Raw genomic sequence first — 13,784 nt, 5'->3', positions numbered from 1 at the left:
TGCAATATAAAGTCCAAAATCTGCAGAACGGGGCAGCAGGCAGGAAGCTCAAGCAGAATGTCTATATTGTAGTCTTTTTTTTTTTTTAAACGTTTATTTATTTATGGTGAAAGAGAGAGAGCAGGAAATGGGCAAAGAGAGAGACAGAATCCCAAGAAGGCTCCGCACTGTCAATGCAAAGCCCAACATAGGGCTCAATCCCACAAACTGTGATATCGTGACCTAAACTGAATTCAAGAGTTACATGCTCAACTGATTAAACCACCCAGGTGTCCCTCTACATTGTAGTCTTGAAACAGAATTTCCTTTTCTTTGGGAAGCCTGTGTTTGCTTATACAACCTTAAACTGATGAAATGAGGCTCATCTACATTATGGAAGGTAGTCTGCTTTATTCAAAGTCAACTGATTGTAAATGTTAATCACATCTAAAAAATACCATCTAGAATAATGTGTAATGAAACAAATAGGCACCTTACCCTAGCCAACCTGATACATAAATAAACACACCTCAGAAGGAAATATATGGAGTAGCTTTGTTAGCATTTCTACTGTCCAAACTTAGGGCCCAGTAGTATAGATGCTAAACAGTTGTTTACGGAACTAGTGGGGGCATTCACCTTTCTGAATGTGTAGAAACCCAGTTGATTTTCCTGGGCATCTAAGATATTTTTAACTTCTTAATAACCCCTAGAAAGTTTAAGCTAAGTCAAGAGTGCATACCATTGTAGGGCATCTGGCTGGCTCAGTCAGTGGAGTATATGACTCTTGATATCAGGATCATGAGTTCAAGCCCCACACTGGACATAGAGATTGCTTTAAAAAACTTTTCTTTTTTTAAATTAAGATAAAAAGGTGCATACTATTGTCTTGTTAACAACAAAACAGAACAAAACAAACAAATAAACACAGGCCTCAAATGGAGTCACTTATGTTAAGGCCCCATGTCAACAAACCAAAACTTAATACCTAAACAAACTGCAGTTTTAATCACCCGAGAAATGGAAACTTTAATCAGTCAACATGGAATTTCCTGGCCAGTACCAAGAAATTTATTGCTAGAACCTTTCCATTTCTCTGAGAAGGGCAACTTTCCTAAAAATGCATTCTGTGCAAATAATTACTTCCCCCCCACAACTCTCTCTCTACCTTTAGAAACCTTTCCTTTTCTACATCAGTGAAGCTTCTTTCTATTTCCTAAATACTGCCTGATTCAAGAAATCTTTTTTTTTTTAATTGTTTAATGTTTATTTATTTTTGAGAGAGAGTGACAAACAGAACGGGAGCAGGGGAGGGGCAGAGAGAGAGGGAGACTCAGAATCTGAAGCAGGTTCCAGGCTCTGTCAGCACAGTGCCTGATGCGGGGCTCAAACCCACAGACTGTGAGATTATGACCTGAGCCGAAGTCGGACACTCAGCCGACTGAGCCACCCAGGCGCTCCTCATGAATTCTTTAATAAAATCAATTAGATATTAAATTTTACTCAGTTGAGATTTTTTTTTTGTTTAATAATCTGCAGCTAAGAACCCTAACCAAAATAGAAGTTTTTACAAATGATATAATTCAAGATATGAACGTTAGAATTGGTTTTCTAACCTAGATTGTGTTTGAGAATTCAGTTAGTGTTATTGGATGATTTACTGGTATTCCATGAGAGGCAAGGTCACATAGTTATTTAAATTATCCCCCTCAACATTTTGAATGAATTTCCTTATAAAGCTAAGGCCTTTAGCAGACTGAATGGAAACTCTGACAGATCATTTTTCGAGGGAGGAAGAAGACAAATATTGTGACATGATTTGGCTTTTTTAAAAGTGTTTTTATTTATTTTGAGAAAAAGAGAGAGCACATAAGTGGGTAGGGGCAGAGAGAGAGAAGGGGAGAGAATCCCAAGCAGGTTCTGCCCTGTCAGCACTGAGCCCAACATGGGGCTCCAACCCACAAACTGTGACATCATGACTTGAGCCAAGATCAAGAGCAGTATGTTTAACCGACTGAGCCATCCAGGTGCCGCAAGTTGGCTGTTTCTAAGTGCCGTAAGGACCTTATGGAAAAAAAACATAATTATCAAATAGTTTCTCGTGATTGAACAAAAAAAAAAAAAGGAAAAATGGAAGGAAGGAAGGAAGGAAGGAAGGAAGGAAGGAAGGAAGGGAGGGAGGAAGGAAGGGAGGAAGTGAGGAAGGAAGGAAGAGGAAGAAATAGAAATAAATCTATTTTCCAAAATTGCAACACTGATATCACCAAAAATAAGAAAATAGAATTTAATTTTGAGATTGCTAAATTGCAATGATTGGTTGATTGAATTCAAATCCTTGGAAAACTTAATGCATCAGTTGGGAAAGATCTGCAAAAATATGTTGAGTAGAAGTTCAAATGGATTCTGAGGCAAAAGACAGAGAAGTATACTACTAATGAATTTATTTTTATAAGGTACTTCCCAAAGATTCTGCTCCCCTTGTTCTAGAAAGAGCAGCTGAGAGGGATTCTATTTGCTTAATTACTTGACCTGTATTAGGTCTCAGAAGAGGCTTGTACTAAATTAAATATAAATAACAAAAACTCCTTATGGAAGAATGCAGAGGAAAGAATGCAACAACTTACAGAAATGGGAATTTATTATGTACATCCTGTCCATCTACCTTCAAATACTGTCCTCATGATATCCCAAAGCATATGCTGCTCTCCAAGGCATTTGGTAGAGCACCAGGATCTTTCAAAAGCACTATAGCAGTTGTCCTTTGTAACCTGGGATGAGGGGAGGAAATGCTGCCACTGAAGTGGATTTTTTTATTTCAGAGTGGAAGAGGCTAAATATCAGTATTGCAGTGCCAGGCAAGATGGCATGGTTATAATGATGGGCAGCAGGGAAAGAATGGTAATCAAAATACTTTGGCCCATTTAGGTCTTTGTTGACCTTTAATTTATCATGGAGTCTTTGGTACCAAAATAAATGGGCAGGCCCCTAACATCCTACCTGGTTTCTATAAGTGTCTCCCTCACTTAAAATAGAGAAAGAAAAGAAAAGAGAAAAGAAAAGAAAAGAAAGGAAAAGAGAAGAGAAGAGAAGAGAAAAGGAAAGAAAGGAAAAGAAAAGAAAAGAAAAGAAAAGAAAAGAAAAGAAAAGAAAAAGAAAAAGAAAAAAAGGGAAAGGAAAGGAAGCTACTTTAGGTCTAGCAAGAAACAGACCCTGAATTGAACCACAGAATAGTCTATTTTGCCATGTACTCAATTGCCAGGACTGAGATACAGGGGGCTTCAACATGTGCTTTTGGTAGTCAGAGGTGAAGTCCGTATAGGGGTATTTTTACTATGAATGCTATTATACATGCTAGTCATAGGAAAATGTTGGATCAGGTAGTTGAGATAGGTTTGCTCAATACTGGATAATTAAAAAGTTCAATTATACAGGGCTGCTTAACAAATTTCAAATCCACAATAGTTTGATGAAGATGTTCAAAACATTACAGGTGTTTAAAATGAGATCTTTTTGGGGTGCCTGGGTGGCTCAGTTGGTTGAGAGACTGACTTCAGCTAGGTCATGATCTCATGGTTTGTGAGTTCAAACCCTGTGTTGGGCTCTGTGCTGACAGCTCAGAGCCTGGAGCCTGCTTCTGATTCTCTGTCTCCCCCTCTCTCTGCCCCTCCCTCACTCATGCTCTGTCTCTCTGTATCAGAAATAAACAAACATTAGCAAATAAAAATAAATAAAGTAAGATCTTTTCCTAACCTCTTTCAAAAGAACTTACAACCATTTATCAAAATAATTGTGCAGTGGGAAAGAGATACAACTAGAATGTTTTTAACTGTTGGAAACTGGACACAGTTATTGCTAATTTCTGCATACCAAGAAAGTAACTTTTCTCTTGTTCAGGAAGAGCTAATGATACAAGTAAATTTTAGCCTTGGCTCACATGATGTATGACTCTTGAGCTATCTTTCCCAATTCAAGTCACCTGCTTGGTTTTTTGGAGATAGCTTGGTCTTAGAGAATGGGAGTAGAATATAGTAAAATAACACATTAAAAAATTATGTACTACATGACCCTTTAATGAAACAAATAAGTATCATCATGCACCTTGGCACTTGATATACAGTTATTGATTTGGCCACCTTTCTATTCCAATAAGTCAAGAATACTGGAAATAATTTATTTCACTTGGCTGGCAAAATGCTAAGCCTTCAGTGTCTAACTTTAGATAGATGTCATTTTTGTAACTCTGAGCCATAATTTCATCTGTGGAGAGCCTCATCATTCCAACGTCTCCCACACCATCAAATCAGTCCTTTTCATTGATGACACATGTGAATAGAATCTAGGGAGCAAGGAATAGCAGGTACATAGATGCTTTGATTAGACATATGCATGCAAGAAAAAGGAGATATACACTAAGGAAATTCAAAATCTCAAAAGCCCAGCAAATTTTCCAAGATATCGTACTCTGGAGCATATTGAAAATTTGTTTTCAAAGTAAAACCACTATATTTTGCTCTGTCTAGTATTTGAAAAGTAAGCCAGTGTGGATTTCAGAGGCAACATATGTGATATTTGGCATTTGTGTAATTTCAACCTATTTATTGGATAATTAGGCTATCAGCTTTTAATTGGGCCTAAACACAGAAAAAGACTTTCTAGTTTATTCAGGCAGTCATATAAGCAGTTTTGACACTTAGCCCTTATGACTCAACAGATTCAGTGATGCTTGAGATGTCTGTGACAGATTGGGATGCTGAAAGGAAGTAGTAATAAGCTCCAGTAAGAGAATCATAGCTCAGCTCCTAGGTTTTGAAGCAAAGCGGGGCGTGTACTATAGTATTGTGAGAAATAGCTCTTGCTCCTGTTAGATGTTCTGAGGTTGTTCATAAAACACCAAGTAATCTTGTGACCTGAGCTTCTCATTGTGGTCTGTGTGATTTAGTGTACAGAAGTATCCTTTTGGGCAAACCTAGAAGTGGTATGTATGGGATGAAGGTGCTAGGAAGGGTTATGAGCAGGTGCTCATCTCCTCCATGCACCAATGCCCACTCCATTGTCATCTCCTTCTCCACCTCTACCGAGAGCGTCAGGGAGTTCCCCATGTCTAATAACTGAAGGTAATGGATTCGAAACCTGGTTGTAGACAGCCCTGCATGGTATTCCGCAACCAATTCAGAGTAAGAGGAGAACATAGACATACAATTGTCTTATTCTTACTCTGATTGTCTCTGAAAGACAGTGTATAAAAAAGTCCTTCCAGTAGGCAACACTTTTGAGTATAGATGTTTTTTCCACTTTGATTAGGAGTGATGAACAGGGTGTGGCACCATTTAAATTCATGTGCTGTAGCTAGTTTTTGGCCAGATGATCAGGGATATGGAGGAATATACTTGGAAGATTAATGACAAGGTTTGAAGGAAAATTATGTAAATGGGTCCCAAATTTGAAATATCTGTGCCCCATGTGAATGATCAGCAGATGGCCCTGTCTGTAGAGGAATCTCTCAGTCATCTGTTGAAAGATTCACTTTTTTTGGTCAGATCGTCTCTTTCTGTACTCTCCCAGTTTTTATTCTATGTAATCATGAACAAACCGCCATGATAGCCAGGGCAAAGTGTCGAGGTAGGCTTATAAACTTGAGGCTCTCTTCTTCATGGGTGTTATTTATGTTACTGTTCTTGAGTGTCCAACCTGCCAAGAGCAGAGACATACACAGAACAGTTAATATAGCGTAACATTTTGGAAAGGCCAACTAAAAATTTGGGAGAAGTTCAGTTACGTTGGACGTTTCTATTTTGAAAGTACAATGATTTGTCCTCATTGAAATTGACTTATTCTTGGTATTGCTTTTTTCTTTCCTCCTCACTTGTTTCTGCCAGCAATATTATTCATGGATTTACTTATTTTCTTATTTTTTTGGTCACCAAAAACAAAACAAAATAAAACAAAACATAACTTCCGACCAAGGAATTCATTTTACCACAAAAGAAGGAAACTCTTAAGTGCCCATGGGATTAATTTTAACTTTTAAAAAATGTATTCGAGGGGCGCCTGGGTGGTGCAGTCGGTTAAGCGTCCGACTTCAGCCAGGTCACGATCTCGCGGTCCGTGAGTTCAGCCCCGCGTCAGGCTCTGGGCTGATGGCTCGGAGCCTGGAGCCTGTTTCTGATTCTGTGTCTCCTTCTCTCTCTGCCCCTCCCCCGTTCATGCTCTGTCTCTCTCTGTCCCAAAAATAAATAAAAACGTTGAAAAAAATTAAAAAAAAATGTATTCGATCACAAAGTTACCAATTGCTTTATAGAAAATAAAATGTTTATTTAAGAGAAATAAGGAGCCAGATGGGAAACAATGCATTAAAGTGTTTTATGCTGTCCTATAAAGTGCAAAACAGATTCCTAGCCAGAAAACAATATATGCTAATATTTTCCCCACAATTAGAATGCATGAGTCTTGAAACTAACGAATGGAAGAAAGAGTGGCACTTTCATGATACTTTCCCCATAGCACTAAAATGACCCACTGCTCAAATGTTTGCTTCCTATTCCTGAGACCTAATACAGTGCTAATTATGAAGTTGCTGAAGACAAGGAATCAATACTTCTAACAATGGATGCATCGTTGCAATTGGATGGATAGTCGAGAAAATCAACGAGCCAATTGTTGGCCTTTCACACCATCAGTTGGCTAAACCAACAAGCAAAAAGTCTTGATTTAGTTAGCAAGTGATGTTTCCTGAGAGCAAATGAAAAATGCATAGTGTACTGGGAAAAAGTTATAAATACAAACCATACCCTTGTGAAAAATTCCAAAAATTAAAGTCATAGTAGGTATCCATAATTTCTTCTTTACTCGGTTATGTATACACTTAGGTGTATGCATATTTTTCCAAACGTATTTCCTTATGTGGACAAAAGTTAAATATAATTTAGTACAGTGACTAGAGGGTAGCAAGTCGAGATTGTGACTGAACAAACAAACAAAAACTAACAATGGATGTGGCATGTAGTGAGACTATGTATGGATCTACACTTTTTTTGAGAGATGAGAATTTCCACAGATATTTCATTTCTATGATGAACAGTTACAATCTATTAGGCAGGTTCACATGGTTTTTGCTAGAGTTGTTAATTGGCTTATGAATATGGGAAGATGGGTATGTTTGGGAGTGAGTAACCAAAGATTTGTTTTGTGGTAGATATTGCAGATTGGCAGTGGGTTTCTATTATGACAATTTCAAGAAAGCAGTAGTGGTTACTTAATGTCTGTGTTGTTCCTGGTTTTGTATAGCCTCCAAACTCATTTCCCGGGGCACTTCAGAAACTCCATGAGTTCCCCAATTCCCTGTACTAACTTCCATTCTGCAAGTATGCGTTCTAAGGATTGAAATTTAGAAGGCTGATTATTGACAGATTCACCCACTCATTGATTCATAGAAAAAATAATTATTGCCTATGATGAGGTTGCTGAGTAGAAAATCTCCTTTTTTTTTCAGAAGTAGAAAATGATACTGGAATTTCGGAGAATAGAAAGTGCGGAGTAATTTCATTTTGTAAGGAAGAAAAGAGATCTCCAGAATTCTGCTCCCCAAATCACCACCCCCACTCCTTAAATCCTCTCTTTCCCTGTCTATCTGAACTAGAAGACTACGTATGGGGATTTATACAGATCAGAGGACTCTATCAGGGTTTTGAAGTACTGAATTGGAGTTGGTGCTAGTTGTTTGGAGAGAGGAGGGAGATACTTGCCTCTTATACCAAAACTCAGGAAAGAGTATGCACGTTAATCATTTGTAAAGTATGTGTTTATGCATGAAGGAAGATTAGTAACGTAAGCCCTAGTTGTGCATGTAGCAGACCTGGTGGAATGTTCTGAGCCTACATAAACACTGGAAAGAGAAAATGGAAAACTGGAGACAGAGGGGAAGTAAGAAAGAAAAAGTCAGAAAAGGAGCAGCAAGCTCCTCTCTACCTCTGCACTGCCATTCGGCATGATGAAGATTCATAAGTTTCTCTGTGGAAAGTCGTTGGCTAAGCTGCCCTTACCCCACCCATGAAATTCAGTACCAGTTCCAATGGGAGGGTGCAAGAGATTAAGTCAGAAGAAGAAAAAATCCTACCTGCAAGTGAGCTAAGCAATGGAGAAGGCACCACAGATTGCCCTTAAAGAAGAGTATCCTCAGCAAGCCAACGATAGTTGAGAGGCAACAATTGCAATTTTATTCCCGTTAAGTAAATACTGTTTGACCTTTTCATCCCATCCTTTTAGACAGGCCCAAATCACCAAGGAGCTAGGACCTAAAGAGGAGGAAAGAATGAAAAAGCAGATCAAGCTCTATAACCTACTTGAGTTCCCTTGGGCCAAGATCTGGCATGGAGATAGGGTGCAGATGGCTATTAAATCACATACAAGTTTGAAGAACTGGACTAGACTGGATATACACTTTTAACAACCAAAATGACCAGGAAAATATGGAATATGTTTTGATATATAAGAGACAGGAAAGAAAGATGTGACATAGCACAGGTGGAAGTCAGTAATTAGAGAAAGAGTATTTTATATTTACACACGCTCCAAAGTCACAGTTTCACGATCCATTTCCATTTACTAAAAGATGAAAAAAATGTATCAGTGGAAAAATCAAAGTGATTTGAGGAGCAGAATTCTGGAGATCTCTTTTCTTCCTTACAAAATGAAATTACTCCGCACTTTCTATTCTCCGAAATTCCAGTATCATTTTCTACTTCTGAAAAAAAAAGGAGATTTTCTACTCAGCAACCTCATCATAGGCAATAATTATTTTTTCTATGAATCAATGAGTGGGTGAATCTGTCAATAATCAGCCTTCTAAATTTCAATCCTTAGAACGCATACTTGCAGAATGGAAGTTAGTACAGGGAATTGGGGAACTCATGGAGTTTCTGAAGTGCCCCGGGAAATGAGTTTGGAGGCTATACAAAACCAGGAACAACACAGACATTAAGTAACCACTACTGCTTTCTTGAAATTGTCATAATAGAAACCCACTGCCAATCTGCAATATCTACCACAAAACAAATCTTTGGTTACTCACTCCCAAACATACCCATCTTCCCATATTTGAGGTACAGAATGAGGAGAATTTGGTTTTGCTGGCTGAGTCCGAGGCTAAGTTTTGAAGGATGACCAGGGGACTCCAGTGACGAGAAATATGGACAAGCATACCAATTAGATGGGACAGCAACTGCAGTAGAGCTGAGATTTTGTGATTTGGCTAACACACCAGGGACAAAGGAAATCGGAGGAAATACGATGGAAAAGGTGAGCAGGGTGGTGGTACCTTCTCAAAGTCTTTGGTCTGCAAATAACATGATCAAGTGCATATTTAGGGAGATAGCAGTGGGGACAGGATTGAATTTGTAGTAAAAGAGGAGATCACTTAAGAGTCTGCAGAGATAGATCACGAGATTTAAAGCGAAATAAGTTGAAAAAGTGGAAGAAGAGCAGTTATGCAAGCTTTTCAGCGATAGAAATGGGAGAATTTGCATACTTAGAAAGGATTGGTGGTGTGGAAGGAGGTATACTGAGAATGACAATGAGGTTTCTAATATGGACTGGGTTTATGGTGAGAAATCTTTCATGGGTGGGTACATTGGATATGAACATCAATATTAAGATGGAAAATTATGAGGTCTTCTTTCCTTTTTTTCTTCTGTCTTTTCTTCCCTCTTCTCTGTCTTCTTCCCTGAAGTCTTTTGCATATCTTTCAGTCTTTGTGCATTTTATTTTCCACTTGATTTCCCAATAAGAGTGTAAAGTGGTTGGGGCACCTGGGTGACTCAGTCAATTGAGCGTCCGACTCTTGACTTTAGCTCGGGTTGGGATCCTGGGGTTATGGGATTGAGCCCCGTGTCAGGCTCCACACTGAGCTCGAAGCCTGCTTGGGATTTCTCTCTCACTTTCTCCCCCTGCCCCATATCCCAACACAGGTGCTCTTTCTCTCTCTCTAAAATAAATAAATTAAATCAATCAATCAATCAATCAATAGAATTTGAAGTGGTTAATAATTGAAGTTGTTCTCTGTGTTGTTCTAACATTTCTAGTGAATGCCAGATTATTATCCTTTTTTTTTTTCCCCACAACTTTGGAGCATTGTTAAATTGTCCTGGGGGACTAAGAACTGGGTCCTGCTTTGCATTCTTAAACAAGAGAATTATCTTATGCCTGTAGATAAATTGTTATTAAAATAATCATATTGCAAGGGGTGCCGGGGTGGCTCAGTCGATTGAGCATCTGACTTGTGCTCAGGTCATGATCTCACGGCTGGTGAGTTCGAGCCCTGCGTTGGGCTCCGTGTTGACAGCTCGGAGCCTGGAGCCTGCTTCGGATTCTGTGTCTCCTTCTCTCTCTGTCCCTTCCCCTCTCATGCTCTGTCTCTGTCTCTCAAAAATGAATAAACGTTAAAAAAATTAAAATAATCATATTGAGCAATAACTAATACTTAATGTTTGTGCCTTGCTAAAATTAAGCTTTAATGTAACTTACTTCCAGTTACCTCATTAATCATATATAACAAAAAGAATCATATATATAACAAAGATATGTATTCATGGTTTTATATATATTCAAATATAATAAGTCATAATATTCAAAGAACAAAACAAACACAATAAAACAAAAATAGAAATGATTCTAAGAACATTGACTTGATAAACAAAATGCTTGACCATTTATATGTTTTAAAGTCATTGACAAAACACCAAAACAAATGTCTTGGCTAGTTTTTCTTTTGGATTAATTTAAAATATGATTTATTCCTTTAATCTATTAGCATAAAAAGGGGGGATTTGATTTGATGTGGCCCAATGCCATCCAAAAGAACAATGTGCCAATAAAGTAACTTCTTTGATAGATACATAGTATTTAAACCAGATGAAAAAATCAACATGTTTATTTTTCATCAAGCTAAGGTCAGTAGAAATATTTCTGTGTAATGTAATATATCATCATGGGATGTCATCTTGAGAAGGTCAATTTAAATAAGAAAGAAAAACTTGTAGCCTAGATGAAAACCACATCCAAGCCTCCAAAGAAATACAGGACTGAAGCTGTGTTCCAATGCAGGAATGTTTGATAATTGCTTTCATTAGGTAATTTCTGGGATATGGCAACTCTAGCATGTTTTTGTTGGGGGAGTGGAGGGGACTTAATTTGGTCTGCATAATGCCAGCCTCCTGCAAGGAGGAAAGCCCAATTAAAGGGACATAAACATATTTTAAGTGTCGTCATACGTGCTCCCGGAGCATGGGACCTTTATTTAGCATAATCTTACCACTCATAACTGCAAGCAAGGCGGGACTTACTTAGAGAAATACTGGAAAATTTCCAGGTGACTGGTTAGTTAATTGGTCCTCCTTTGGGGATGTGGCAGGAGAAGTAAAGGAAGGAAGATCAGTTTCCTGATGTTCCTGAAAACTATTTAGAAATACGGCATGATGGGAATTTACCAACTTTTTCCTTTGGGTATTATTGCACTTAGTAAAATGATCCAGGTTCTTCTAGTGTCCAAGTGATGCCAGGAAATAAATTTAGCCATGGAAGGAACAGATATTTTCTTCTCTATATAATTTGGCACAATGCTTAAACCAATTACCGTCCACAGAGAAGAAAGCTGAATAAATAAAGCACCTTTTATAAGGCATAATGTCTTTAAAAGTAAAATACTAAGAAAAAATTATGCAACATATTTTACACTTGTTACATAGTATAATTTAAGGAAACCCTTCAGTGCTAATATGGTGCATTAAAAATTCTGTGGTGTCAATAAAAAGTTAAAAGCAAAATCCTATATTAATACTTCTTTCATAAGCAGCTGTTGTAAAGAGTTACTCAGAGGTTTTAAGAATAAACAAAGAAAGTATTATGCATAATAATCATGTTATGAAATAAATGTGTTTTGTTTAGAAAAGATCTTTCATCTTCAAAGCTTTTAATAGTCACAGCAGGATAAAAATGTGGTAGCTCTCGTGTACAAATCCTTTCTTGTACTTTAATTTAGAGAGGTTCTCCCTCTCAAAAAAATCTATAAGCACCCTTCATAATCTTAGCCTTGAAGGTGTGAAGTATTTTCAGTTAAATGTCTGGTTGAATTACATAGTTATTCACAAAGCAAATATCCTTCAATATTTATAAACATCAAATATTTTATAAAAATTTTAGAAAATTAGTAATTCTTTTCAACAAATGTTCACTGAGAATCTACTAGGAGCCCAGTATTTGGATACGGAGCTAGATCTTAGAGATACAAAGGTAAAGAAAATGAGTAACTTCTATTTTTTGCCATGGAGATACTTATGTAATTCAAGCCATGTAATGCCCATTTTTTAACTATGTATTACTATGTATCAGACATTTTCATCCTGATGTCTTATGTTAATCCAAATTCAAATATCCAAAATTAAACCACTTATTTTCTTTAGATCTGCCAACAGAAAGGACCCCCTCCTCTTCATGTCCATGTTTTATTTTTATTACTATATTTTTAATGTTTTCTATTTTATTTTTGAGAGACAGGGAGAGACAGAGCATGAGCAGGGTAGGAGTAGAGAGAGAGAGAGAGAGAGAGAAAGAGAGAGAGAGGGAGACACAGAATCCAAAGCAGGCTCCAGGCTCCGATCTGTCTGCACAGAGGCCAGTGCGGGGCTCGAACCCACCAGCCTTGAGATCATGACCTGAGCCCAAGTCAGACACTTAACCAACTGAGCCTCCCAGGTGCCCCATGTCCCTGTTTTTTAAAGAAAAACCTTCTCAAACTCTTAAATTAAAAAAAAAAATCACATTCTTTTGATTTTTCTTTCCCTCCTTTATCCCTTTATTTAGTCATTTGATTTCTTTCCCTATCCTTTTTGAGTTCATCTAACCATTCAAAAATCCTGAGTTTTCTATTTTTAAACTACTTATTTGTATTCCCACAGTACCAATCCAGAAGTAGCTTGGTAGACAGTATATAGAGCCTGGGCATATATATTTTTTTTTTTTTTTAAGAATTACACATAAGAATTTCAGTGTTTTAAAGTTACTATAAATTATGTGGTATTTAAAAAATGTTGGTTTCCAATTGTTCAATGCCACTATAGAGAAAAATATATTGATCTTCTATCCTGTAACATTGCTAAGCTGATTGAGTTATAGGAGCTGTTTTGCAGATGTTTGGGGATTTTGTACAAAGACCAATATTTCACTTGAGAATCAGAACAGTTTCTGTGCTTACCTTTTTTTCTCCCTATGGGAATATTTTTCATTTCTTTTCCTTGTCTTATTGCACTGGCTGTAACTTTCAGTACATTATTGAATAGATATGATAAGAATGAACATCTGTGTAGAGTTCCAAATGTTATGCCTACTCAGCTTTCACTGTAAAATAGGACATGATTGTAGAATTTTGTAGATGTTCTTTTTCAGATTGAGGAAGTTTTCTTTTTCTACTCCTAGTTTTCTAAAAAAGTAAGTAAATAAAATATAGGTATTAAATTGTGTCAATTGTGTACATGCATGTATGGATTTATTAATCATGGGGTTTTTCTTGTGTAGGCTATTAATATGGTAAATTATGTTGGTTGGTTTTCAAATGATGAAGCAGCTTTACATTACTGAGATAAACCTTACTAGCTTGTGATACATATTTCTTTTACATACCTCTGGGTTTAATTTACTAATATTTTTTGTTCAACATTTCTTCCTCTATGCAGTTTGCTTTTCCTGTAATTTTTTTTGTCTGGTTTTGCTATCGAGTTAATTGGCCTTACAAATGAATTGGGATGTTTTAAGTATTA

Source organism: Acinonyx jubatus, chromosome B2, assembly GCF_027475565.1.
Source record: "Acinonyx jubatus isolate Ajub_Pintada_27869175 chromosome B2, VMU_Ajub_asm_v1.0, whole genome shotgun sequence".
NCBI lineage: Eukaryota > Metazoa > Chordata > Mammalia > Carnivora > Felidae > Acinonyx > Acinonyx jubatus.
Note: the sequence above shows the minus strand (reverse complement) of the source record.